This window comes from Ursus arctos, unplaced genomic scaffold (genome assembly GCF_023065955.2).
Source record: "Ursus arctos isolate Adak ecotype North America unplaced genomic scaffold, UrsArc2.0 scaffold_2, whole genome shotgun sequence".
In the NCBI taxonomy this organism is placed as follows: domain Eukaryota; kingdom Metazoa; phylum Chordata; class Mammalia; order Carnivora; family Ursidae; genus Ursus; species Ursus arctos.
Genome location: NW_026622874.1, coordinates 6764708 through 6787916, shown reverse-complemented (window position 1 = coordinate 6787916; position 23209 = coordinate 6764708). Strand labels below are relative to the sequence as shown.

The following is a 23209-nucleotide window of genomic DNA, read 5'->3' as shown; positions in this document are numbered from 1 at the left end:
TAGGATAAACCTATATATTGCAGCACTGTTCTGTATAAGGGAGAAATCTGAACAATGTAAAGTCTATCAGTGGAGGAATGGCTAAATAAAATTTTATGTAGTGATCCTAGGAAATACCATGTAGCCATTAAAAAGAATGAAGCAGAGAAACCTATGTATGCGGATGTGGGAAAATGTCCAAGCTACACAGTTAAACCAAAAAAGCAAACTGCGGGATAGTGTCGCATATTTCTTTCTAGGAGTTTAACAACAAACACAGTAAACAACCCAAAACCTTTGTAAGTATATGCGTGGCTATGGACCTATCGTGCATGCGCAGAGATTACGTGCACGTGCCTGGGAAAGGTCTGGAAACACACGCGAGCGGCTAGCCAAAGGTATTTTGGCAGAAAAGCCACTCCTCCCAGGCAAGGCCTCTGACTCTGACTACCCGCCTGTTTCCAGCCCCAGTAAGGCTGTACTGAGTGCGAAACACCTGCTCTCTCCCATGTAGTTCTCCCGAGGACCCTATGAGGCCGGGGGCCGCTGCGTGCACCGCAGAGATGGCAAAGCATCTCCATCTCCCCTGCCCAGCCCGGCCCGGTCTTGGACCCATCGTGGGCCCGTGGGCCAGTGGTTCCGCTTCGCGAGAATCATCCTGTTTGGACCCCCAGGTTGCATCCTTGCACTGTCGCCAACGTGTGCAACTGAGGCACCTGCAGGGGTTGAGGAGGAAATTAGCTTGACCTATGCCGTAACCGCCGCAGGACAGGTAACCTCCACGAGCCTCAGTTTACCGGTCTGGAACTCAGGGACCATTGGTGCAACAGGAGGTGATTTCATGTGGCTTAGGAGTGAGCGTTTTGTTTTGAGTTTATTTATTTATTTTAACTAATCTCTACCCCCAAAGCGGGGCTCGAACTCACCACCCGAGATCGAGTCGCGTCCTCCACTGACGGAGCCAGCTAGACGCCCCCAAGAGTGAGCGTTTTTAAGATGTATAATAAACACTGTACATGAACCTTGAGGTTTCAGATGGCACCTCTTTACCTTTAGGTTTCGCGTGGATGAGAACATTTTAATGCTAATCACAGAGATGGGGCTGGCCAGGCAAAAGTGACCGAAGTGGTAGGAGGACGTCTGGGGACATGCGACGAATGCTCAGCGCAGAGCCGATACTGGGGGGGCCGGGCCGGGGTCCCCCGGGGTTCCGTCCACCTCAGCTCGGGGACGCCGGTCCTCCACGCCCCTCGAGCCTAGCGCGTCGCCCCTGCGCCCTGTTGTCGCTCCGGCACGCTTCTGGGATCGCCTCCGGACCTCTCTCCTCCCTATGGCCTTCTCTCCTCTCCTCTCCTCTCCCTCAGGAGTCTGGGGAGACCTCCCCACAGAGCCCCCGCGGCAGGCCAGCCCCCAGCCCCAGCCTCCTCTTCGTCCCGCCCCGCGCTCCGCGGGCTCTAGGGGCTGCCCGCGGCCACGGCCCTCGGGATCCCGCCGCGCCCACCAGGACCACGCCCACCGATTTCCGCTGCTCCCTCAAACCGCGCCCAGACCACACCCCTCTGGGGGTCCCGCCACATCCTCCTTGACCACGCCCCTCCTGGACTACGCCTTCCACACCACGCCCCTCGGGATGTCTCGCCGCTCTCTCTATGGCCACGCCCTCCAAGAATTCGCCCTTCTTAACCCCGCCCCTCCCAGGTCCCGTCTTCCAATACCACACCCCTCCGGAATCTTCGCCGCAGCCTCCCTGACGACGCCCCTTCCAGATCTTCTTCCAAGACCACGCCCCTCGTGTTCCCGCCGGGGCCCGACCACGCCCCCAGCCACGCCCCTCCGCGCGGGTTCGGCTGCGAGCCCCCAGCCCCGCCAACCACCCGCACGACCCTGGGCGCCCCCGCCCTGCCCGCCCGGGCCTCAGCCTCCCGGGGCAGGACGCTTGCTCACTGTGCCTGCAGCTTCTCCGGCCCCCGAGTTTGGGACCCCGGCCCGAGTGCGTGTCCGCCTGGAGACCCGCGAGCGGCAGCCGCGGCCGGAAGGTGCCGCCCATCCTGCCGAAGGCTGGCTTGCTCGCCGCCCCGGGCAAACAAAGCTGGGCCTCCCGAGGAGGTGGAAGAAAACCCACTCTTCGGGAACCGAGACGCCGTTCGCACGTGGCCCCCCGCAGCCGCGTCCCTCCGCGTGTCCCGCTGGCTGCGCCGCAGCCTTCGAGCGGCCTGGACCTGAGCTGCGGGGACACTCCGGGGAGCCCCTGCACCCCGGCCTCCCCCACCTGCCCGGCTGCCATCCTCCGACTTCGGCCTTGTCGTTACCTCGGGCTGAGCCTCTGCTGGGAACTGCGAGAAAGGATGACCAGGCGGCCCCCAGCTCCCCAGGGTCCCCAGGTCCCGGGTCAAGCCGAGGCGCGTCGTTCCGGGACGCTCCGGAGGGAAGGGGCGGGGCTGAGCGTTTGGCCAGGTAGTCATCCCAGATGGCCTGGAGGGTGCGCAAGGTTTACCGGGGTCAGGACCGGAGACACCCCGCGAGGCTTCAGGATCAGGTCTTAGGAACCAGCCCTGCGGAGTGTGGCAAAGAGATCAACTAGGAGGTCACCGCAAGGCCTGCGGAGCCGCCCCCCCGGGAAGAGGGAATCCCAGGTCCTGGAGAAACCAAGTCTTGGGGACAGCAAAGGTGGATGGGTATTTAGATGACTTTGAGCATGGGATGGGAGCTCCCCAGGGCGCCTTACAGGCCCTGCTCAGCTTCTCGCGTGGTCTGGGGAGGGGGCCTGGGCAGGCCTGAGGAGGGGACCCCAGCACAGGTATCCCCTTCAAGGCGGCCTTGCCCTGAGGTTTTAACAGTACCATTCAGTAAATCAGAGACTCCCCCGCCCCCCACCTGGCAGAATCAAGCACTTGGCGGCGAGTGGGAGAGAAGGCAGGTTAAAGCAGTCCTCGGCAGGACCGGGTGCTTTTCCAAGGAAAGGGCACATCAAAGAGAGGACGCTCCTTCCACTGTTTGGGATTTCGGCTCCGTTCTACCTGGGATCTCCCCAGAGCCTCCCTCCCTTGCGCGCTGCCCTGCGGGGTCAGGGGTGGGGGCCCGGGGAACTCCGCCAGGGGTCCTGCTCTCTGGAAACGAACAATGGCTTAGCCCAAGATTTCCAGAGCCCTAGAAACTTAATGTTGAGAATGGTTGCCAGACACGTTAAAGGAGGGGGTTTGGCTTCTTGGGGGTGAACAGAGGTTTTGGAATATCTTCTCCACCGTGTGCGGAGCAACCATGCTAAGTTTTCCCGCTCTTATCACAGCCCCCCTGAGAAATAAGCACTGTTCCCCCTGTTTCAGAGACAGGGACGCGGAAGCTCCCAGAGGTCCCGCATCCCAGGAGCCCGGCTGTGTCCAATGGCCGCTGCCCTCCTGACACCTGATGGTTTTCTTCGGACTCGCTCAATTACTAGTTAACACGTTTTTCTTACAGACTTAATCCCTAACAAGCCTTTAAAATCAACGCTCTCTGTTGAGACAGCTGCTGTGGTTTCTGTCTCCTGACAGACTTCGGGACCAGGAGTTGGGGGGGTCAGGTTCGATAGCAGCCAGTGCCCCCCTCCTTCCCAGGCCCACATTCCGTGGCCCCGTGGGAGAGACAGCGCCACACGGTGACCTCTGAATGAAAGCCTCCGCTGGACCCAGGAAGCCAGACTTCCATCCCTTCACCATGGCGACTCCCCGCAGGCCCCCTAACTGGGTCACTCCCCCTGTGGACGGGTCAGCAGCTCCTGAGTGAGAAGGTATGTGGTTAGACCAGTGAATTCCGTGGGCACCTGCGCTTGGCCGCCGGGCTTCTGATGGGAACTGACTTCGTGATCAGAAGTCGTGTGGAATGCTAGCACAGCGAGCCAGGCGAACCCATGCATGGCGGGCTGGCAGGAACCTCGTGGGCGGGAAGGGCGGTTCCACATCCAGAGTCTTCCACGATGGGAAGGGTCCAGGTTGACCCACCTGCTGCTGGGTGGCTGGGTGGGCCCCTGCGCAGGCCCACTCGGGCGCTCAGTGTTGGTCTCCGCTGCTGGCACCGAGGCAGCGCTGGTGAGGGGAGGCCACTTGCTTTCCTGGGCCCAGCTCCTGCCACGTGGGGAGGATCTCCTTGAGCACTGTCCTTCGGGGCTTCCCTGGACTGGGGCTGGGGGGCTCCAGGTGCCCACGTTCCGCCGGAGCCGGCGTATCAGGCAGAATCGTCCGCAAACGGGACCTGAACTCTTTCCCTGGCAGTCAGCGGATCACAGGAATTTTCTATGAGGTCCTAGGATTAAGGGGAAAAGAAGCGAGGAAGCCAGAGTGTCTGTGGAGGGCGTGTGAGCTGCCTGCTCACACCACTTAGTTGTGCCCTCGGAACCCGCAGGGCCCGATCTCCCAATGCGTTCCACGTGATGGGAGGTGTGTGCGCTGCGCGGCCGGATCCTACGGCCTGGTGAGCAGGCTAGCGGGCGGCACACGCATGGCCGCTCGATGAGCCCTGGTCAGGCCCTCGATTTCGACCAGGGACCCACGTTCTGTAGAAAGGCAGGGATTTGCTCCAAAGCCCGAGGATCTACGCTTCGATTCTCCTCCTGGTGCTTCCCAGAGGCTTTGGCCAGCACCTGCCCTTGCCGTAGACCCTTCTCGTGCGTGTGCGGGTCCTCGCTCAAAACTACTGCTTGGTGTATTTCTTCAAACTGATTCATGGGCGCCTGGAAGGCTCAGATCTGCCTTAGGCTCAGGTCATGATCCCGGGGTCCTGGGACCAAGCCCCGAGTCAGGCTCCCTGCTCAGCGGGTTGCCTGCTTCTCCCTCTGCCTCTGATCCCCGCCCCCCCTTTCTCTCTCCAATAAATAAAATATTTAAATAAATAAATAGACTCACTATTTTTTACCTAAACAGAAGCAGCCTCCCTCTTAGCGATCGTATCAGTGACGGGCTGATTCTATTTTTTCTTCTGTACAGGTAAAATCAATACTTGAGATTGAAAATGAGAAGTTTTCATGCAAACTCTGCCCGCAGAACCCAGAGTGCTGTGGGGGCGCCCTGGGGGACACACCATCCAGGGGACAAGGGGCCAGGATGGGCACGGCTGGGCCCACGGGATACTGCATGATAGCACTTCGCAGTCCTTGCTCTTGAAACCAATTCAAATGTGACTCTGACCCGCAAGCTGGGTGGAAACTTAATTTCAGCTGTTACTAGGGTATGGTGGCCCATCTGCCACCGTGACGCTCTTCCAGAACTTTGCCACCACCACCCCCCGCCCCGCATCGAAAGTGGGGAGTCTAGTTACCGTCCCCTCGCTCTCGACAGGCTCACGACTCTCCTGTGGTCAGTGGAAGACTGCAGACGTGACTCGGCACCACAGAGGGTGACACTGCGGCCACCTCATAAGCTGGAACCAGGGACACCAGGTAGGAAATCTGACGCCCCCTGGGGAATCGACGTGGCAAGGAGGCTCCACTGACCGCCCTGGAACTGGGTGTGTGGGTGGCAGAGGGGCGCGTGATTCCAGTCTGCCCCCGCCCAGCCTGAAGTCCCGATATCCTGGGCTAAAAACAAACTGTCCCACTGTTGGTTTTTTGTGTTTTTGTGTGTTTTCCCAAACTCCCGCCGCACAGGAACTGTCTGTATTGAAGAAAAATGGTTGCTTTGTGCCAACAAGTTTGGGGTGGTTTCGAACATGGCAATAGGTGTGGTGGACTCTTACAGGTGGCCTTCTTCAGGTGACAGTGTGGTGACTTCCTCAGTGTACCTGTCCTCCCTTCCCATGCATCTGCCCCTTGTCCCCAAGCCGCCCACGAGCTTTGGGAAAGCTGCCTTCTCTCGAGGCTTGAAGGTGGACGGTGAAGCTAGGAACCAATCAATGCCGCCCGCACAGGTCCCTCATCCGGACAGCCACAGGCTCATGGCGGGGACACGTGGGACTCACTTGGAGCCAGTGATAGTGGAGAGGACGTTTGATGGGAACTTTTTAAAGAATATTTTATTTTTAAGTAATCTCTACACCCAACGTGGGGCTCGAACTCACCACCCTGAGATCAAGAGTCGTGGGCTCTTCCAGTTGAGCCAGCCAGGTGTCCCTGATAGGAACCTTTAAGAAAAAAAAGGAGGAGTCCTCCCTCTTAAGAGACAGACTCCAAAAGTACCCCCCCAACATGCATACAGGCCCCCGCCTCCCACAGCCGAAGAAGTTTGAAGTTCTGAGAAGCTTAGCGACCTTACTGTGACCAGCCTTAGGATGATAGCTGACACTGGAAACCAGATGAGAGGCAGAACACAGAACAGCAACCATAAACCAGAACACAGAAGGGAGTGCTGCTGGATCAAACCCACCCTGAAGCCCTCTCTAAGTGACCCCAGGCAAAGCCAGACAGCACATTATCTTCTCTTAACGAAGGAAATGGGTCAGGAGGAGGCATTTAAACTAAACAGTTTCGATAAGAATTCTGGGACTTCTGCTTCACATGTTAGGATAAGAACATTCTTCCTCCATCAGGATGGCGTTGTGCACAGACGTGAGCCCTCAACTCTATCTGCTCAAGGGAAATTGGTGTGGGAACGAAGCTGGTGTGCAGAAGTGGGAAGAGCCAAGAGAGCGGTGGAGAGACGTAGCCAGAGCCCTGATCATGTCAGAAACCTCTGGAAGCCCTGTCCACCTCTGCACCGTTCCGTTAGTAAGCTAATAAAGTGCCATGATTTTGTTTATTTCATTATTTAGTTTTTAGTTGTTGGAAATAGGCTTTATTTATTTATTTATTTATTTATATTAAGTTCAATCAGCCAACATATAGTACATCATTAGTTTTTGGTATAGAGTTCAGTGATTCATCAGTTGCATATAACACCCTGTGCTCATCACATCACATGCCCTTCTTAATGCCCATCACCCAGCTACCCCACCCCCCACTTGTTTATTTTTATATAAGCCCCAACCTGGGACTCGAACTCACCACGCTGAGATCAGGAGTCGCCCACTCCTCCGACTGAGCCAGCCAGGTGCCCCAATAGGCTTTATTTTTTAGAGCAGTTTTAGGTTCCCAGCAAAATGGAGCAAAAGGTACGGAGAGCTCCCCTGTACCCCTGCCCCCACCCATCATCTGATGTCCAGTCCAGCCCACTGTCAGCATCCCCAGCGGAGTGGGACATCTGGTGCAGTCAATGACCCGATACTGACACACCATGACCGCCCAAAGTCTGTAGCTGACATTAGGGTTTATGCTTGGTGCTGTACCTTCTGTCACCCCGAACACTGTCACACCCCTAACACTCCTCTGTGCCCCCCCTCATCCCCCTCCCCCAAACCCCGGCCACCACTGATCTTTTGTCTCTGTAGCTTTGCCTTTTCCAGAATGTCCTAGAGTTGGAATCATACCGCATGCAGCCTTTGCAGATCGGCTTCTTAGTAATAACGTGCACTTTGGGTTCCTCCGTGTCTCTTCATGGCGGGACGGCTCCTCTCCTGGCGGCGCTGAATAACGATATTCTGCTGTACGGCTGGACCACGGTTTATGTATCCGCTCACCCACTGGAGAACGTCTTGGCTGCTTCCGAGCGCTGGTAGTTACGGATAAAGCTGCTACAAACATGTAAGCGCAGGCTTCTGTGTGGACCTAAGCTGTCTGTTTCCTCTGGGAAACAGCAAAGAGTGCGATTGTTCATTTGCTAAGAGACGTTTAATTATGTAAGAAACTCTCAAGCTGTCTTCCAACGGGGCTGCACCGTTTTGCGCTCCCGCCAGCAATGGGTAAGAGCTCCGACTGATCCACACTGTTGCCAACATTCGGTGTCGCTGGCGTTTTGGATTTTGGCCATTGTCACAGGTGCGCGGTGGTATCCCGTTGGAATTTGCAATTCTTACTGATAGAGGGTGTGGAGCATATTTTCATATACTTAGTTGCCATCTGTGTCTCTTCTCTGGGGAGCCGTCTGTCCACATCTTTTGCCTGTTTACTAAACTGCAGATTCCTCTTCTTGTTGAGATTTCCGAGTTCCTGGTATATTTTGGATAACAGTCCTTTATCAGGCGTGTCTTTTGCAAATATTTTCTCCCAGTCTGTGGCTTCTCTTCTCACTCACTTGATAGTGTCTGTCATAGAGCAGAGTGGATGTTTTTGTTTTTATCTTTTTAAGTTTATTTTATTTATCTTAGAGTCGAGGGGGAGGGGCAGAGGGCAAGGGAGAGAGAATCTCAAGCAGACTCTGCCTTGAGCGCGGAGCCTGACGCAGGGCTCGATCCCAGGACCCTAAGATCATGACCTGAGCCGAAATCAGGAGTCAGTCAATTCACTGCGCCCCCCAGGCACCCCACAGAGCAGAAGTTTTCAATTTTAATGAAGTCCGCCTTATTAATTATTTCTTTCATGGATCATGCCTTTGATGTTATATCTAAAAGTCCTCACCAGGCAGCGGGTGGCTCAGAGGGTTACGTGTCTACCTTCGGGTCAGGTCATGATCCCAGGGTCCAGGTCCTGGGATCAAGTCCCGAGTTGGGTTCCCTGCTCAGCGGGGAGCCTGCTTCTCCCTCTGCCTCTGCTGCTCTCTCTGTCTCTCATGAATAAGTAAATAAAATCTTTAAAATAAATAAATAAAATAAAAGTCATCACCATGCCGAAGGGCAGCTAGATATTCTTCTACGGTATCTTCTGGGAATGTTATAATCTGACATTTAGTCTATGATCCAGTTAGAGTTAATTTTGGTGAAGGGTGTGAAGTGTATGTCTAGATTCTCCTTTCTGTGTGAGGATGTCCAGTTGTTCCAGCGCCATTTGTTGAAAAGCATAATTTCATTTAAGTGTTTGAATTTACATACAGTCCTTATCCATGGGGCATGCGTCCCAAGACCCCCAGCGGACGCCTGAAACCGTACTAGTACTGGGCCCTGCATAGACTGTTTTTTTCTCCTTTACATTTCATGCCTATGATAAATCTTAATTTATAAATCAAGCACGGTGGGGCACCTAGGTGGCTTAGTCGGTGAAGCAACTGCCTTCGGCTCAGGTCATGATCCCAGGGTCCAGGGATAGAGTCTCGGGTCCTCCTCCTTGTTCAGCGGAAGGCCTGCTTCTCCCTCTGCCTGCTGCTCTCTGTCTCTGTCAAATAAATAAAATCTTTAAAAAATACATATAAATTAGGCATTAGTGAGTGATTAACAACAATAACTAATAATAAAATAGAACAATTATTCACACTGTATGACGATGGTCTCTCTCTCTCTCTTTCCAAATATCTCATTGTCCTGTGCTCCCCCTTCTTGTGATGCTGTGAGTTGATAAGCCCACGTGGTGAACTGACGCACGCAGGTGACCTAGCATTAGGCTGCCGTTGACCTTCTGAGGCTGAGTCAGAAGGATCATCTGATCCTAGCGGTGGTTGACCACAGGTCACTGAGGCCACGGAAAGTGAAACCGTAGATAAGGAGGGACTATTGTACAGTAAAATGTGACCTTCTTCTCGCTCCCAAGAGCTTTATCATATATGTAGGTTCGTGTAAGGATCACCGCCACGAGGAGGCAGAGCGGCTCCACCCCCTCCAAGTCCCTCCCCTCAATGCCATCAACACGGGCTCCTGGGGGTGCGTGGCCGCGCTGTCACTCAGCCCAAGGCCGCTGAGACCCTTCCGCGCCCGTGCCCGTGACACCGTCCATCACGTTTGCTGAGCAGCGCTCTGTGATCCAATCAGCTGCGCAGTTGATCCGTGCGCTCGCTGTGTTGCCCGGTTTTGAAGACTCGTTAAAGTTTCCATGAACATTGGTGTACAGGTTTTGCATGAATAGGAAGTTTCATTTCTCTAGGGTAGATACCCAGGCGTGGGTCCCTTTATTTTTTTAAGGTCCGTTTATATTTTTCTTTTTTTTTTTAAGATTTTATTTGAAATTGTTTTTTTTTTTTTCATTTATTTTTTTAAGATTTATTTATTTGACAGAGAGAAAGCACAAACAGGCAGAGTGGCAGGCAGAGGGAGAGGGAGAAGCAGACTCCCCACTGAGCAGGGAGCCCCACATGGGGTTTGATCCCAGGACCCCGAGATCATGACCTGAGCCAAAGGCAGACGCTTCACCGACTGAGCCACCCAGGCACTCCTTTTAAGGTCAGTTTTAAGGTCAGTTTAAATTGGACTTGCTGTTACTCAAATGGAAAGCATTTGAGCAAACACACCTCTCAGACTGCTGGGTCGTGTGTGGGGCCCAGGCACCGTACGCTCTCCAGTCCTTAGTCGTAGGTCCGTGGTGCTGTCAGCTGGGACTCCCATGATGGCAGCCCACACGGCCCCCACAGGTCTGGAGGCTCTGCTGTTTCCATGGCACTTAGAAAGTTGGGGTTCTTGGGGCCCCCTGGCTGGCTCAGTCGGTAGAGCATGTGACTCTTGATCTCAGGGTCATAAGTTCAAGCCCCACTTTGGGGTTAGAGATTACAGGGAAGGAAGGAAAGAAGGAAGGAAGGAAGAAAAAAGAAAGAAAGAGAGAAAGAAAGAAGAAAAGAAAGGGAGAGAGAAAGAAAGGGAGAGAGAAAGGAAGAAAGGGAGAGGGAGAAAAAGGGGAGGAAGGAAGAAAGAAAGAAGGAAAAGAAGTTGGGATTCTTGGGTGAGGTGGGGCTCCCATATCTAGGACCTGTCTTCCTCGGTGTTCCAAGCAGCCAGCCCCCTGAAATACTGTCCCCTTCCTAGGCACTGATAGCAAGTAGGCTCCACGGACCTGCGGTGGTTGTGAAATATGCCCACAGAGTCTTTGATGCTCCTCCCATGATTCCCCTGCCCTTGAGGACGGGCCATCCTCAGCACCTGGCTTGTGCTCAACAGATGTGGCAGGAGAGAGGCTGTGCGACTCCTAGGTGACATCAGAACAGGCATTCACTTCTGTGCACGCGACACCTCCCTGGAGGCCTTCCTCCCCAGCGGCCACATGGAAAGGCCTCCTGTAGGTGTTTGGCCACCAGTCCGGCTGAGGTCCCAGCCAGCAACCCGCGTGTGCGTGATTGAGTGGCCGTCGGTCATTGCAGCCACCAGCCTTTGAGTCCAGTCCTGAGCTGACACTGCAGAGGGACCAGCTGTCCCCAGCGAGCACTGCCCGAATAGCAGATTTGTGAGCAAAATCAGCTGTGTCATTGTTTAACCCTAAGGTCTGGGGTGTTTATTCCGCAGGAATAGATAACTGGAGCAGGACCCCCCTTCCGTCCCCAGATTCTGTTCTCCAGGCCTTATAGCTGTCACTGCTCCCCACCCGCTGGGCACCCGGCATAACCTCCTCGATGACATCAGCTCTGAGAACACTAAAGCCAGAAAGGAGAAGGCAGTGACTGGCTCCTTAGGCCCCCACCACCTTCTCCCACCTCTACAATTCTGGAGTTCAGGTTAGCACCTGCAGAGACCGCATTGCCAGCATTCCTGACACCTGGATACATCTACCTGCTGTAATTCCAGACAACGCAACGCGAGGAAGTAAGGTGCGCTGTGTCCCAACCTCGGGCACCTGCTATTCTAAACGCTCCCCTTTCCGTGGGCTGAGGTCCCAGCTGCAACCATGCAAATAAGGGTGACCCTCTACGGGATGGAGGGACAGTGGCATCCGGGCAGCCTGGGTCCCTGGATGACCCATCTTGAGCCACTCTGCCGTCCTCGGCATTGCTATGCAACACAGACAGAAACTTCTACCTGCTTCGAATGACCGTATCAGGGTTTCTTTGTTACAGCAGCTTAGCCTCGACCCAAATACCCTTGGAAGTGAGAGTCTCAAGCCCTATGACTTAACCTTCCCTGAGCCAAGGGTGCGGGAGAGCCCAGCTACTTCCCAAAATGGGACAATAAAAACACAGGCAGGAAAAACCCAACCAATAATCAGGAAATTATCCTGCTACTTAGAGAAGGATACTCAAAACCCGTGCTGGCAAAGGGGGCCGTGGGAAGCTGGGAGGGGGAGAGCCTGCCTTCGGATGGAGCTATCGGGGAGACTCCTGCGGAGACGAGACACTAAATCAAAGGCGGGATTTGGACCCTCGGGAAAGGGGCTCAGGCAATTCAGATAAAGGAAAGAGAGCCAAAGGGCAGAAGTGGGAGACGGCCAGATCCTTTGTGGAGACACGAAAAAGATGGTACGCAGTTCAAAGAGATAACTACACAGAAGTCAATACTTCGGGACTTAAATTCAACATGGCAAATCCTAAAAGATTCTTTCCTGTTTCTATTAGACAAATGTCTGCAAACAAATCTTTACTTGATGAGAAGCTTAAACATAATTACACCTAGTCTATTACATGCATATTTCATTGCTTTATTAAATCCTTCAAACAGCATAGCTCTTGGAGGTATAATTAACCTCTTTCGAACACTAACCTCACAACAGAAGGAATGAACCATTAGCTTCAGATAGTCTTTCTAAAAACCCTTCAGTCCGTAAGCCCTGCGGTGACACGGAGTGGAGCCATGGGGTCATGGCCTAAGGGAACAATGGTGGTGGCGCCCCGCTCACATGCTCCCCCCTGCGTTCTTCGGGTAATCAACTTTCCAGCCATAAGCAAGGGTCCATCCGCCCAGCCCGGACCGTAGCAGTACCCCATTCCCCAGGCCTCAGTGATTGGACCAGAGGTGGACACATGAGCCAGGCAGGGCCAATCAGAGTCCTTCCCTGGGATCCACATACAGAGGCAGGCAGAGACCTGCGGAGAAGAGGGATGGGCAGAGACCCAAATGTGCCGAGTCCCACTTTCAAGGGCCTGCAGCCCTTCCTTCAGTTCCCAGGATCCCACCGCACTACCGTGCCACTAAATCCTCCCCTGAGTTGGATTTCTGTTCCCTGGCCACTGAGAATCCCGACTCACGAAGTGTGAACCTGAATGCCATATGGCAACAAATTTAAAATGCCCTTGATTGTGAAATATACTGGTATTTCGAGAGCCATTGAGAAAGAGGGAAATGCTGTCAAGTAGCCGTGACAAGCCATCGACTCTAAGATGCGTCCTGGTTTCAGAAATAGAAAATATGGGGGGAAAAGAACTTTCTAGAACTGATAAAGTGTGGTAGCTGTGTGCCCTTGGACGAGTTACCGAATCTCTGGGATCCTCAGGGTCCTCATCCGCTGGATGACAATTCCCACGACACGGCATTGTGAGGATTAGAAATAACCGACCGGAAGTATCTGCACACATGTTCTCAGCAGCGTCATTCAGAAGAGCCCCACATCGGAAACACCTAGACGTCCGTCAGCTGGTGGACGGATAGGCAGAACGCGGGCTAGCCATGGCGTGCCGACCCTGGGCTATGCCGTGCTGAAGCCTCGAAAACAAAGAAGCCAGACGCGAGAGACAGCACAGGGTATCATTGATTTATGTGAAATGTCCAGAAAAGACACATCTATAGAGACAGAAAAATGGATGAGTGCTCGCCTGGGGCAGGGAGAAAGCAGGCGTCAGGGATCTTATCCGGGTAGCGGACACCAAAATCAACAGTGACAGCCTCGCAACTGGGTAAATTTACTAAAAAGTCATTGGGTTGACTCAAAATGAGTGAAAGAGACAACATGTAAAATATGACTTGATAAAGTGATTTTTAAAAATAGATGTTAAGTGTCTACAATAGACTTGCTGGGTGCTTGGGGGCCAGGTTCCTGAACCCATAAGGCCCCCCTTTCCGGGCAGTGGGAATGGGAAGGGTGGTCGTCTATACATCCTGCTCCCCAGGGGGGGTGGGTTACACAGAGCAAGCGCTGCTTCTAGAAACGACTCTGCTCAGAGACAGCAGAGAGCAGACTGGAGACCCTCAACCCTCCCACCCCTCCACCCACTGCCACCATCACACACAGACCAAGAGGCTGGTGACCTACAGGGTCTCAGGTCTGGACTCAGTCACACTCAAGAAATATAAACAAGGTTGATTTCACATCCTGCAACCCCAAGTTGCTTCCCCAAGACTCTTCAATTCAGCCGAACCCTACACTTGTCCACGTCCCTCCTCATGCTCGGGGGGCAGGGGCCCAGACACCTGGCCAGCCATCAGCTAAGTGACTCTCAGCGTGTGACCTGCTCGGCCCCTGCCGAAAACACGTGACCACAGGCCCAGAAAGACCCTTCGAAAAAGGCCCTCCAGCACAAGACCCGGATTCGGTTGGGCCCTGCCTTGTCCCCAGGCGAGGCCCTGGCCTCCCTTCCCTACCCCTGCCAGGCCCGCTGGACGAATGTGGGCTTCGGGGTCAGGGAGCCCGTCGGGCCTGTGACCTGGGGTGTCCACTCTGGGAACCACGGCACCAAGAACCCCAGGGCTCCACGTTCCGGCACGTCTTTCCGGTTTTCTGTGGCCTTGCGTGCTCTCAGGACATGGTGACGGAGGCCAGGCAGGGAGTCACAGGCAGGCCCGAGGCTGCCGGCGGGGCCGACAGCCTCTGAGCAGTGCCCACGCTGGCCCTGATGTTCCCGTGGCCCCTGATCCAGGCAGCCCCATGCTGCCTACGTCTGCTCCTTTCCCTCACCCACCCTCTCACTGCCACTCAGCTCCTGCTCCTTTTAAAGGCTGCTTCATCTCCAGAACCACCCTGTCTTCAGGCCCCAGGACCCACTTGACTCTGCCCCTGGCTGCCAGGATGGCCCAGGGCAGCTGAGGGTTGATGTCGAGCTTAGCACCATTCCCCTCCAGGCTCCCAGGGAGACAAGCCACCCAGAGAATTGGCCTCAGATACTGTGGCAGAGGTTGCTGGTGGCCTCCCCAATATCTGCTGGTCCCTTCTTCCTTGGTGAGGGACAGGGCTGAAATCTCTGCTCCCGCCTTTCTCGCAGGTAGGGCTTGTAAGAGGAAGTCGCAGGATGGGGTAGAAAGCTCTCTAAAGGGGGCCAACTCAACAGGGAACTGAGCCCTCTTGATCCTTCCCACCTTCCACCTTCCACCTTCCAGGAACTGGGAGGCAAGGGCTGGAGCGCCAGCAGCTACTTTGCGTCACAAGGCAGCCTCGAGAGTGGAAGCCATTATTGAACCGTGAAGCCACCATCCAATCCTGGGATCCCTGCCTCCCAAATTCGTATGTAAGAGACAGACACTCATAACTGCATTCAAAATCCACTCCGTTTCACACAAGACGCGTCTTCCTGAAAACCTGCTTGGCAAATAAAATGTTCGCTCATTGACTTCCACACAGGGGTTGTCAGTCCTAAACAAGTCTCCCTAAAATATTCTGTGCAAATCATTATTTTTACAAATCTAGTTGCGGTTCCCCATTGACTGTGAAGCTTCGAGATGACTGTGGTAGGCAGTCCTCGGCAGTCAGTGACGCCTAACCAGAGTTGTTTTGAGGTTTTCAAATTTGTCACTCCTCACTCAGCTGGGTAATGACTAGTAAACAGCCCTTGGAAAGTTCCAAGGAGCCACTTGAAAGAGAAGAATCTTTTTGTAAGATCAGAGTAATTCCCATCCCTGATGTGTTCCGTGACCTTGCATTTCTTAGATCAGTGACCGCTGAGGGCATCTGCCTGGAGGGTGGGGCTCATGCCCCAGGGAAGAGATGGCTTCAGAGGCAGGCCTTGCTGGCCCAGGGGACCTTGGGACCAGTGGGCTGACCCGACAGCCCCCAGTCCTCCTCCCGTAACCGCCCACCCTTGAAACCGCCGCGTCCAGGGCCTGTGAGCGGGCCTCAATGAGTCCCTGGGGACTTTCTCCCCAGAGGCAAGAGACTGCACCCTCCCCAGTACATTCATGGCCCAGGGTGTTGTTATTAAGCATTTTGAAAGGGTCTGAGGTCAAGTCTGTTTAAGACTATACAGATCTCACCGCTTCGGGCCTTGCCTGCCTCAGTCCCACTGTTAAAGGCCCAGCTTCCTGTCGTCACAGACCACGGGGCACCGTGCTGGGCTCTGGGGAGCTCTGGTGGCATCCTCCAGGACCTAGTTTGAGAAGGGGGGTGGGTGGCAGGGAAGGAGTAAGGCTCATGGCCAGGACTCAGCACCAGCTCGAAACGCCTGTCCAGCCAGTGCTGGGCTACTTAGAGTGCGGATGTCTTAGCTGCTGGGAGGCTGGTACCCTGCACCCCTCCCCGGCACACTCTCAGGAGGGGGATGGGGGGAGGATGGGGCAAGACTTTCCCTGTGTGGGCAGGGCGATAGGCCCTGCATGCGGCGGCCAGAAGAGGAAGTGACCCTGGAGGTGGAAAAGGGCGGGGCCAGCACTGCCCGGGAGGGGGAGGGGAGGGAGAGAAGAGAGGAGGAAGGGGGAGGGGAGGGGAGAAGGAGGGGAGGGCCCTGGGGTGTACAGGAAGCAAAGGAAAGATGCTACTTCCTTCCTGGCCGCTGCTTCCAAGTCTTGTGATAAAAAGAGGAGTTCTGGGGGGCGGGGAGGTGGGGGTGCCTGGCTGGCTCAGTCACTTGACCCTGGGCCTCTTGATCTCCCGGTTGCAAGTTCGAGTCCCTCCTTGGGTGTAGAGATTATTTAAAAATAAAATCTTTTTTTAAGGTTTTATTTTGTTATTTGAGAGCGCTCACAATCTGGGGGAGGGGCAGGCAGAGGGAGAAGCAGGCTCCCGGCTGCGGCTCCAACCCAGGACCCTGGGATCATGACCTGAGCCGAGCCGAAGGCAGATGCTTCACCGCCTGAACCACCCAGGCGTCCCTTAAAAATAAAATCATAAGAAAGAAACAAAGAGTGGGCTGGCAGGACTGTGCGGTGGGCGCACCTGCTAGAGGCAGATCTGGTGGCTTCAGGGCAGCACCTGGCCAGAATATCATGCCAGCACCCTCTGCCACCTCACCCGCCTGCCTGCCTGCCTCAGGGCCCCAACACTCGGCCCTCCCTTTAGTACCTATGGAAGCTTCTGGGCCCAGCAAGCAAGGCCTCTGTTCCCCACCCGCTCAAGGACATGGCTCCAGCCGCTCTCCCCTCGCCTCTCCTCATCCCGGTCAGCGGGGACAGTGCTGCCGTTTCTCCCAGCTGAAAAAGCGCTTCCAGCTCACCTCCCTCCCCAGCTACCGTTCTCCTCTCCCTTTACAGCGAAATCTGGTGTCCCCACTTCCTCCCTTCGCTCCCTCCTCTCCTGGACTCTCCATCATCAAGCTTTGCCCTCCCAGTGCCTCCAAAACTGCGCACTTGCCAATGTCACCAGTGACGTTCTGTCTTGTTATTGACCTTGCATCGACAGTTGATGGGAGGCTCACTCCCTTCTCCTGGTGACACCTTTTAGGGGCTTGTGGGTCAACCGTACCTGCCTCTCTGCTCCTTCCAGGCTTTCTGCCGGTCCCTCCTCATCTCACTGGTTTCTGTGTTAGGGGGCGTCCCTGGCTCAATCCATCCATGGACACCCTCTCTTCTCTCTCCAGAGGCCCTCCCTGGATGGGCACCACCCAACACAAGTTTCATATGAACCACAGTGTGCTCTATCTGTATACAATGCAATACTATTCAGCCATCAAGAAGAAATGAAGCCTTGCCCTTTGCAACAACATGGATGGAACTACAGGCTATTATGCTAAGCGAAACTAGTCAATCAGAGAAAGACAACTGTCATATGATCTCACTGATACATGGAATTTAAGAAACAAAACAGAGGATCATAGGGGAAAAGAGGAAAAAATAAAACCAGATGAAATCAGAGAGGGAGACAAACCATAAGAGACTCTAAACTCTAGGAAGCAGACTGAGAGTTGCTGGAGGGGAGGGCGTGGGGAGATAGGGTCACTGGGGGACAGGCATTAAGGAGGGCACGTGATGGAACGAGTACTGGGTGTTATATACGACTGATGAATCACTGACCTCTACCTCTGAAACCAATAATACATTATATGTGAATTGAATTTAAATAAAAATTAAAATAAATAAAAATAAATAAATTTCTAGTAGCCATTTTTAAAACTAAAAAAGAAACAGGTGAAATTAGTTTTACTAGTGTATTTATTAACCCTAGATAGCCCAAATAGTACCGTTTATTTTTTTTCTTTTTCTTTCTTTTTTTTTAAGATTTTATTTATTTATTTGGAGAGAGAGAGAGAGAGAGAGAGAGAGAGATCGCACAAGAAGGGGGAGCGGCAGGCAGAGGGAGAAGCAGGCTCTCCTCCAAGCAAGAAGCCTGATATGGGACTTGATCCCAGGACCCCAGGATCCTGACCTGAGCCGAAGGCAGATGCTTCACTGACTGAGCCACCCAGGCGCCCCAAATAGTATCATTTAAACATATATTCAATGTAAAAATTATTTATCAGATATTTTACTTTTCTGTAGTAAATCTTCAAAACCCAGTGTGTATTTAACACCTACACCATCTCTCAATGTGGACACTAAATTTTCATTGGAAATTCTTTTTTTTTCCTTTTCTTTTCTTTTTTCTTTTTTTTAGTAATCTCTACACCCAACTTAGGGCTCGAACTTAAGACCCAGAGATCAGGGGCGCCTGGGTGGCTCAGTCGGTTAAGTGTCTGCCTTCAGCTCAATCATGATCTCAGGGTCCTGGGATCCAGCCCCGCAAAGCCCTGCTCAGCAGGGAGTCAGCTTCTCCCTCTCCCTCTGCCTCTCCCCAGGCTCTCTCGCTCTCTCAGATAAATAAATTATAAATAAATCTTAAAAAAAAAAAAAAAAGACCCCGCGATCAGGAGTGTCACGTGCGTGCTCTTCTGACCCAGCCAGGCGCCCCCCTCATTGGAAATTCTTGATCTGTATTTTGATTTCATAAATGCTACAGTTGAAAAAGTAGACCGACACATGCAAGTGTTTCCACGAGCACACATTTTCCAATAACCGAATCATGTTATCAGTTTTTAAAAATTAAATTAATTACAATGATATCTGGGCCTGTGGCTCCCTCGTCGTTGCGCACGGAGCTCGGTCAGCCCGGGAAACTGGCTGTCCCTGCCGGTGACTTCCCCGCGGTTACCTCCAGCCCGCGCATCTCGACACGGCAGACCCGTCCGACCGGTGCCTACACAGCCCTGCACTTGGATGCCTAACGGGTGCCTCAAACCTGACCTGTTCAAAACGGGGCTCCCCCCTCCCCCCGAAGTAGCAAGGCCAGTTTTCTCCGCCTCAGTTAATGGCATCAACTCTCTTCCTGCTGCTCAGGCCAAAACCTTGCTCCTCTCCTTGACTCCTTTCTCTCTCTCCTACCTCCTCGCTGGCCTGGCAATACATCCTGTCAGCCTTTCCTTCTGGATACTTCCAGGATCCCGCCACTCCTCCCGTCGCGTCCCCCGCCTTGGCCACGCCCCATCGGCTCCGCGGGGTGGAGGGTCGGTCTGGTCTGGTCTCCTGGCCCCGCTCCAGCCGCCGGCTGCTCCCCGCTCAGAGTGCTGCTGGGAAAAGAAGTCGCACTGGTCCCTCCTCTGCTCAGAACCCTGCAGGGCTCCCATCTCCCCCGGGAGAGGAGCCCGAGTCCTTACAATGGAGCACGAGGCCCTCCAACAAGCGACCCTCCGCTCCCGCCCGTCCACCCCCAGCTTCTCAGGAGCCTCCAACGGCGGCGGCCACACCGGCCCCCGGGCTGTCGCGGAGCGCAGAAGGCCGCCAGATGTGTCTGCAGGCCTGATTCCCTCGGCCCGTCCTCAAAACTCCCTGTCGCCTTCCCAGTCACCTACCCAAAGACGACCTCTCCTGCGCGTTTCGTCTCCTGCTTCCTGCTGGTTTTTTCTTAGCCCTTACCACACCTAACATGTTCTGTGCTCTACTGACGCTATTCCGTCTCTTCCATTACAGTGTGCAAGCTCCAGGAGGAGTGTGTGTGTGTGTGTGTGTGTGTGTGTGTGTGTGTGTGTCTGTCTGTCTGTCTTCGCTGCTCGAGCCCCAGTGCCCAGAATGGTGCCTGGACCCTGTAAGGCCTTGCATCCATATTTCACATGAACGAATGAATGACTTCCAGGCAGGGAGAAAAGTTGGAGCAAATCCAGGGGCAGCTGCTACCTTCAGAAGCCCGAAGCGGAGGCGGGGGCCCGGCCTCTCCACCCCGGGGCCGCGCGGGCCCTGCTCTCTGCGGGCGGGCGGCGGGGGCGGGAGCCTCAGCGCCCGGGATCGCGGCGGGTCTGGGACGGACAGGCTGTGGGAAAGGCAGAGGTGGCTCGGCTTCCTCTGGGGCTAGGGAATCCCGGCCGATCGGGGGGGTCCGGGAACACGGAAAAGCAGAGCCGTCTTTAAACGCAAGGTGGGGGTTTGTTTTGAGGATCCTAAAAGACGAACGGCCCCTCGGGCCGGCGCGGAGGGCGGGCCGGGCTTTGTCCCGGGAGGAGGAGCCACGGGCCCCGGCCGCGCGCGTCGCAGGCCTGCCGGTGCGCCCCTCGCCGTCCCCCGCCCCGCGGGACCGCAGCCCGCGACCCGTTCCAGGCGGCCGGCCCGGGGGCGGTGAGGCTGGGGTGGGCGGCCGAGGTCGCGCAGCGGAGCCTACATCGGCTCCGTCTTCCATCCCGCCCGCGGGCCTCGGGGGCCGTGCAAGCCGAGCTGCCGCCGTTGGGAGCCGGGCGCGCGGCCCCCGGAGCCACTGGAGCGCGGGGCAGAAAAGGCGGGCGCGGGGCCAGGGGTGGACGCTCTGGGAGGCCTGGGAGGCGGGAGCGGGGCCCCGGGAGGCGGACGCGGAGAAGCCGGGGAGGCGGGCGCGGGGAGGCCCGGGAGGCGGGCCCTGAGCCGGGGGTTGAGGGCGCGCGTCCCGGCCGGGTTTACAAAGAAACGCCCCTTCCCGGGGCGCCCTGGAGCCGCGCCAGACTTCCCCGGCCCTGGCCGCCTGACCCCGAAGCGGCCCAGTATTTATTTATCTTGGCGGAGGAAGGCGGGGCCTCTGTCTGAGAGACGAAAATCTTTCCAGGAAGTTTGTACCTATTAATACTTGGGTTCCTGGCAGCTGCCTGCAGCGCCGGGGGCCGGGGGCCAGCCCGGGGCGCTTCCCGGGCCGGTCCCTGTTCGTGGGAGGCTGGGGCCGCGGGATCCGCGTGGGGCGCGGACGCTCGGGACCGGCGGGCCCGGGGGAGAGAGGGGACCCGGGGCTACGACGAGAGCGGGGGCGGCGGAGAGGGCCCCTGGGCCACCAGCTGTGGGCGATTAGCGGGCGGGGGCGCAGGAACGGCGGCGCGGGGAGCCCCCGCTAGGAAGGACGGACTGCGTTCCTGGGGCGCCGGGGACGGTCCCGACCTTGTGCAGTCACAAGACGGGAGGGCGCTGCAGCAGAAACTTGACCTTTCGGAGCCCGTGTGCTCCTCCCAACCACCTTGCGAGCTCTTCGTTAGCTCCAGTCTACAGAAGGGGGAGACGGAGCTCAGAGAAGTTAAATAAGCCTCTCGAGGTCACCGCGCTGCAGTCCAAGCGAGGTCCCAAAGTTTGGACATATGCCTTGCGAGACAGGGTCCCTTGGAAGTAAATGCAACAGTGTTCTTCCTAGAGTGTCAGCCAACAGAATGGTCCCCTAAAGGGGGACCACGGGAACAGGACGGGCGTCCGCACGCAGCAGCGCGGGGCTGGCGGTTTGGGTGGTCCCCTCCGTCACCGCAGAGACGCCTGCTCAGGCTTTCAGCCAGTCACATCTGGAACGCTGATCATTTTGCCAACTCGATCTGTAACACCCCTCCAGTGCATATAGGTAGGTAGGATTTGAGGCGGTTGACATAGCCCCCTCTGGAGTGTGGGTTCCCGGCAAGGACACTCCGATGCTAAGGAACTGTCCCCAGCGTGAAAAGGGAAGTCATCACACTGCCTCTTCCCCAGTATCCCGAAGGGAGTCCTGGACACAGGGCATCCTTCCCGCCCAGGAGTCCCAGCCCCAGCTGCTCAGGGACTCTGTCTCACGTGGAGGTAGGTCCCTACTCCAGGGCCAAACCCGGAAGCACTTGGAGGAAGTTTGTCTCCTTCTCACTATGGTCGCCAGGGTCCCCTCCCCCATCCCCCTCTGAGCCCCTCCTTGGCCACCCACGTTTCTCCTGGGTGGCCCAAGGACCAGAGAAAAGGACGGGACACATTCAGGCATTTTAAGGTGGGACTTGCTGGCAGGAAACTCTTCCCCTACCCACTCTCTGAGGAAAGTCCCCGATGAAGCAGGCGCACTTGGAGCGCTGCCTGCCACATCTGTCTCGCTGGGACGCCAGGCTTGGTGATCGGCAGGGAATCTCAGCGCTCTGCTGGCTACCGTCAGCAGGGGAGGCTTTCTGAAAGCTGAAGCCCTCAAGCATGGCTTCCTCCCCGGGAGCTTTCTTTCTCTGGCCTGAGCCATACCCAAAGAGCCCTGCTTCGATTTGCATTCATGCTGCCCAGGGTTTCGGGAGGGGGGCGTCCGTGGAACAAATGCCCTCTCCCCAGCTTGGGTGGGCCAGGCCTGCCAGCTGCCTTCACTTCGGGCTGCAGAAAGCCTGCCAGGCTGCCGTGTGCAGGGGCCTGGAAGCATGACTGGTATCATCAGCTATTTTAATGCAGAGTTAGGCACACAATCCTTGCTAAAAATAAATACAAAGGAAAACCCCAAAGTAGCTAAGCCTATTTCAATACCTTTTATTTTTCTTGTTCCTGGTTCTTTTGTCTTCCCCTTGCAAGTTTGGAGGCGCATTTCACACAGGGCCCACCCTGAGTGTTCTCAAGGTTCCCACCCCAGTCCCAGGGAAACACAGCCCAAACTTGATCATCAGTGAGAACAGCCGGAGGGAATAGAAGGAAGAGAAGAAAGAGGATCCAACAGCCATTTCTTTGAGTGCAATTTATATTAAATGGAATGATGGCGTCACTTCTGAGACAGGATAACTAAAAAGAGCTGGGGGTGATGGGCCCTATTCCCAATGCCCCCCTTCTAGCTCTCCAGGAGGGAATGAATGTTTGCAAAGCACCTCTTTTTTTCCCCCTTTCTTTTTAAGATTTTATTTATTTATTTGAGAGAGAGAGAGCAGGGGCAGGGGCAGAGGGAGAAGCAGACTCCCACTGAGCAGGGAGTCTCATGGGGGCTCCATCCCAGGACTCTGGGATCATGACCTTAGCCGAAGGCAGATGCTTCACCCACAGAGCCACCCAGGTGTCCCTGCAAAGCACCTTCTTAGGAAATGGCTAGCAGAATTCCCTCCTCTGAGGGAGCAGAGCAATCCGAGTGTCTTTGGGCTCCTGGGGCATCACTGCTGACCTTTTCAGAAAGGAAGTGTAGGGGAGGAAATTTTTTCCCTCTCTCCTCCTGGGCTCTTTGGCGGGCTGATACAAGCTAGATTAACAGGAGAAAACAAATTTAATTACTTATGGACAGGGTCGGTTGAGGCTTCCACGCATTCCAGAGCAAAGGAAGGGGTGGGGGCTGTGCACCAGAGGGGAGGAGGGTGATTCACGGGGCAAGAGA

At 55.3% G+C, this 23209-nt stretch overlaps 1 long non-coding RNA gene across 1 annotated transcript; it reads left to right on the top strand.

Moving 5' to 3' along the window:
• The first annotated feature begins 1808 nt into the window (after positions 1-1808).
• Positions 1809-6681, top strand: LOC113262920 (uncharacterized). The gene is made up of 3 exons (XR_003318978.4): positions 1809-3745; positions 5289-5389; positions 6475-6681. It is a non-coding gene; the product is annotated as an uncharacterized LOC113262920 (long non-coding RNA).
• Positions 6682-23209: the final 16528 nt, after the last annotated feature.